This window comes from Mercenaria mercenaria, unplaced genomic scaffold (assembly GCF_021730395.1).
Source record: "Mercenaria mercenaria strain notata unplaced genomic scaffold, MADL_Memer_1 contig_2163, whole genome shotgun sequence".
Taxonomy (NCBI): domain Eukaryota; kingdom Metazoa; phylum Mollusca; class Bivalvia; order Venerida; family Veneridae; genus Mercenaria; species Mercenaria mercenaria.
Window position 1 is genome coordinate 67671 of NW_026460204.1, and position 5477 is coordinate 73147.

General features: G+C 35.7%; 1 long non-coding RNA gene across 1 annotated transcript; it reads right to left on the reverse strand.

Moving 5' to 3' along the window:
- Positions 1–1093: 1093 nt before the first annotated feature.
- On the reverse strand, positions 1094–5347 carry LOC128545927 (uncharacterized). The gene is made up of 4 exons (XR_006683177.2): positions 3863–5347; positions 3205–3318; positions 2529–2605; positions 1094–1659 (listed from the first exon to the last, which is right to left on the reverse strand). It is a non-coding gene; the product is annotated as an uncharacterized LOC128545927 (long non-coding RNA).
- Positions 5348–5477: the final 130 nt, after the last annotated feature.

Consider the following 5477-nt stretch of genomic DNA (forward strand, 5'->3'; position numbering starts at 1 on the left):
GATGAAAATCCTTCAAGGGGTTTAGGAGATACAGAGTGGACAGGCTCAAACATTTGACCCTCAGTTGTGACCTTGACCTTGAGTCGGCATGGCTGACTCATAAGTTCTGCACATTGTCTTGATGAGGTGATCATTTGACCCAAGTTTTATAGAATTCCTTCAAGGGCTTTAGGAGATATAGAGCGGACACAAAATGGAAAGCTCAAACCTTTGACCTTGAATTGTGACCTTGACCTTGAGCTGACAAGGCAGACTCGTGAGTTCGGCAAATTGTCTTGATGAGGTGATCATTTGACCCAAGTTTTATAGAATTCCTTCAAGGGTTTTAGGAGATATAGAACGGACACAAAATGGAAGGCTCAAACTTTTGACCTTGAGTTGACAAGGCAGACTCGTGAGTTCTGCACATCGTCTAGATGAGGTGATAATTTGACCCAAGTCTCATGAAAATCCTTCAAGGGGTTTAGGAGATATGGAGCGGACACAAAAGTGTTACGGAAGGACAGACGGAGACCATTCCTATAACCCCCACCCCGCACCACTTGTGGCGGGGGATTAATAAGTGAGACAGAATGAAAGTGCATCAAAACTTCAAACTGAAATTCTAAGTAAAAGGGGAGATAATTCATGAAATATTGGTGATGGAGTTATGATCCTTGTGTCATATGATGTGGGTAAAGATGACGAATAACTATTTTAAGTTTGAAACAAAGTCTTCGAGTAATTACTGAGATAAAGAGAAAGTTCATCAAAACTTTAACCAAGGTGACGCAGAAAGACGCCGAGGCCAAGTAGGACAGCTTTCCATACTTCGTATATCTGAGCTAACAAACTTAAATGTTTCCGTGTAACATTGACCTTTGAATCACTGCATCAAATCTTGCATGCAATAAGTTGGCTGAATAATACTGATAATAGAGTATCAATCCAGAAAGAAAAGAATTATGTAATTTCTGGACAAAGATCTGACAGACTGGACTAGCCGACAGACGGAATAGCAGAATCCTGTATGTATAAAGAAAACTCACTTTCAAATGTAAGGGGTCTAATAACAACACATTTAACTAATACCAGTAAAATATCAGTCCTGTAATTATTTTAAAATAGCTTTTAATGATGAGTACTTGACACACTGTAAAGAGTTATTAGATAATAGATTCTATCAATGATAAGTAATGTAACAAAACTGACAAAGTTTGATAAATCAACTAATATATTATACAACAGATGGTAGTTTGTTTATTCTGTTGAGTTCAACATTATTTTAGTTAGGTATGAAAGTCTGTATTTACACATCCTATTTATATTTTAGAGCATTGTCAATAATTTGTGTGATGAATTAAAAATAAATCACTCCTTGACATACTAAATCAAATCCTTGAAATTAAAATCCTATTTTCCGCAGTTTTCACACACTGTTGACACAAAAACATTCAATTCTAAATCCTGAATCAACTTTGTTTGCTTTCATTCCTGTTGTAGTTTACTTGGGTATGTCTTTGAGGACTAGTTATAAGAAACAAGATACAGCAAGTTCTTTCTTTGTGGTATGAGTTCCATCATGAAAATAAGCCATTCTCATAGTCTCATAGTGTAGTTTCTGTAGCCTGAAAGTGTTTGTCTCCATATGTTATCCATTTCTGTAACACCAATTCATTCCTGAAATAAAGAGTGAAAACATAAACTGAAGTGCACATTATCATTTAAATAGTTGTTTAATTAAAACAGTTAATTGCAGAAGAAAAAAATATACAAGAAAAAGTTGTAAGTATATTTTTGTTTTACTCTGCACCACCTTACACTGGTACCATTGAAGTGTATATATATATCATTCAGTAGTAGCAAAAATAATATTCAGAAAACAAGAGTGTCATTGACCCTAAAGTGCTCACCTGTGTTCAAAGTTTAAGTGTGTTTGTGTAATGGTACCAGTACAGATTTGGACTTCTTCTATGTTAGCCTATATTGTACAATTTATTTGACCTGTCAAAACATGTTCCCGGCTTTCATTATATTCTGTTCATGCCTTAACATGGGTATGGCCTTTTTGGCCTTAAGGCAATAATCTGGAGAATTATGGTAGACAGTCAAACCCTTATATCACATGCCGAATATCAAAGCTGTAGAGAAAAAGAATTCAAAATCAGACTGGTAGTTTCTGTGATGAAAATTTTTAAAGTATTTTTTTTCCTTTTTGGCTGCAATGGAAACCAGAACTCTGCATGGATAACTTAGATTTGAAGTGCAATAACCCCCCTTAACTAGAGGCCCACAGGAAACATGTCGGGCCCACCCTTTGACCTCTGTGACCTTGACCTTTGAGATAGGAACCTTGGGTTTGCAAATGCGCTGTCTTATTGAGATTAACATTCATGCCAAATATAAACATGATTACTTCATGCATGTCAAAGTTATGGCCGAGAGATTCAAATCTAGACAGACGGACGGACACACATATACAGCACAGCCATTTGTGCTTGACAAAAATATATGTAAAGTAATTTAAAATATTGTCATAAAAATCTTACTGTTTAATGAAGGTTGTAACGCTGACTGCAGTATCTTTATTTGCTCAACGTCATTATACAATGTAGCATACAGGTTGCTGAAAACAAAAAGTTAATATGCATGTTTTTTTCTGAGAAATGAATATACAGCTCAATAAACTGCTTTTAATTTTCAAGGTATTTAAGTAACTTTTCAATTTTTCACCTTTTTTATGTAACAGGTTATTAAATAAATTTGCTCCCTTCGGCTGAAATCTGTTAGAATAACTACAAGGTGTTTTTGTCACAAAAACATATGTCTCCCCCCTATGTATACCTTAAGCTCTGTCAGCCGTTTTATGCAGCGAGGCGGAACGTGTTCGCCATATGCAAAACTAGGCTTGGTTTTGATCACTGATTCACTCCTGTGAAGTTTCTTTGAAATCCAGCCAGCAGTTTGACCTAAGAAAGCCGGCCAAGCTTAATCAGGATAGACGGACGGAAAGACAGATGGCAAAGGCAGAAACAGTATATCTCCGCCATGTGACACAATCATTTTTAATGTAAGCTTCATTAACTTGTAAATGAAAAAAGAGCTATATGATCAAATGACCTATAATGTTAAAGGAATGTTCAATATTTAAGTTTTCAACCGGTTCTTGCGGATTAATCAGAAAGAGAATTTATGATACCCTTTGAAACAAAATTCATAACTCACACAATTCAATGTGAAGATCAATTAAGCAGATCATGAGAAGAAGTTGTTTAGTTTCTTTTCTAGCTTTAGCTCTGGCAGTGAATGCAATCAAACTTTCTCACAATGTCTGGTCCTCTGAAAAAGAAATATTTATATCATGAATAAGTTTGAAAACATAATACTATGCATTCTTTCTGTAACTTCCGAGAAGATATTACACTGAACTCTCCCTAGGAAATATGTACCTACACACCGATTTGTGGGAAGCTACGTCCCCGACTGCTGGAATGTATTCTACAAGAAATGTGATGGTTTTCATGTCTTTGACAAGTTTTCATAACGAAACTGAGAGTAGACATTAAATTTTAAGGTAGCAGACCACTACTGACCAGCATTTCAAATAGGAACTATTCAACTCCCTGTTTTCTTTCTACATTTTTTATTTATTGTTGTAAATTAATGACTGTGGAACTTTCTTGAAAAGCATGTGTACCAGGAAGAAGAGACGTTACCTAAAGATACATATAAAATGTCTTAAATGTTTATAGATTATATGTCATGAAACAATGAAAGATTTTAAGTCGTGATCTTTAACCTGTATAGTATTCTGAAACTGGGTTTTATGGATTATCCAAACAACAAATTCATAAAAATATTTCTAGCAAATGTATACACTCACACAATTTGGTAAGGTGAAGTTTCTGTTGTTCATGAAAAAGTTGTTGAAATACTTTGTTCTGGATTTCATACAGCAGGGGTTCCATTTGACCCGGGACCCCGGGTCCGGACCCGGGAGATTTTCAAAAGACGCTCAAAGGACCCGGCAGAATACTTGCCTGTGCGTCCTTCGGGACCCGGGGGCATTTTCCTTTGATAATCCTTTCTCTTATCATTAATTTCCTTCGGTAAAACTATTTCCACGATAGACACGTGTATTCAAAAAAACACTCGCGGTCATGCTCTCCTGCCTTTGATCTCTGCTAAATCCCGCCCTTTCTCCTGTAGACATGCCTCGCTGATTTTTTATCAGCAAGTTACGTCACGACGAGTGCACATAGGTAACAAGAAATCAATGAAGTGTTGAAATTAATTGATAAAGCGAATCCTGTGTACTGTCAAAAAAGGCGCCAATTATTAAATTATCGTAAGCAGCTGATTACCGAGCACGTGAAAAGTGCCCTGCAAGATTTTTTCATGCCCACTTTCAATTAGATCATCTCGTAATTTCAACAAGAAACTTCTCAAATTTTGATGAATTTCGAAAGCAAAAATAAGTTTAGAATGTCCGTCCACGGGTCTTATTACACCCGATGTCAAATCAAGCATATTTCCAAAATTCCTAAAAAAAAAACCCGACTTTCAATGCAGTTTTTTATGATAAGTAGCATCATTATTTGAGGAACTATCGCTGATTTAGCTTAGTTTGCCAAATAAACTGAGCAAAAACTACTTTCCGATGACATTCTGAAAGTGTAACAGTATTCGGATAGTACATTTTGGATACATTTTTCTAGAGTGTTATAGCACTGTTCTGTTATTAAAAATGAAATGAAATATTTAAGAAAAACCTAATTAAAATAACATGAATTTTGATAAATATTAGTTTACAATATGAGACTATATGACCTGAGACTGACATTTTTATTATGCTGTAACATGATCTTGGGTTTATTGTATTCTTATGGTAAAGATCTACGTATTACTGAATAAAAAAATATAGTAAATTATATTGACGTGTTGGGACAGGACTCCTGTATTTTGGAAAAGGACCTTTCAAAATTTGGGCCCAAGGGTCCTGGGACTCTTGGGTTTTTGGGTCAAGTGGAACCCCTGATACACAATCTGGCAGCTCCAAAGTAATCAGACTATCTCACAATAACTTGTTCACTGAAAAAGAAATTTATACTTATCTATTAAAGTATTGTGAAAGTGTAACGAAATAATAATATGAGCCACGCCACGAGAAAACCAACATAGTGCATTTGTAACCAGCATGGATCCAGACCAGCCTGCGCATCTGTGCAGTCTGGTCAGGATCCATACTGTTCGCTTTCAAAGCCTATTGCAATTAGAGAAACCGTTAGCGAACAGCATGGATCCTGACCAGACTGCACATAAGCTGGTCGCAAAGCCACTATGTTGGTTTTCTCATGGCATGGCTCGTATTTTGCCACGGATCATATCTAATGGCATTTTATATAATATATAAAAAAAAACAAATTTGTACTTTTGTGCTCACGTCATAAGCATGCTTAAAGCGGATCTTATTAAAATTCTAATTATTTTCTGTGAAT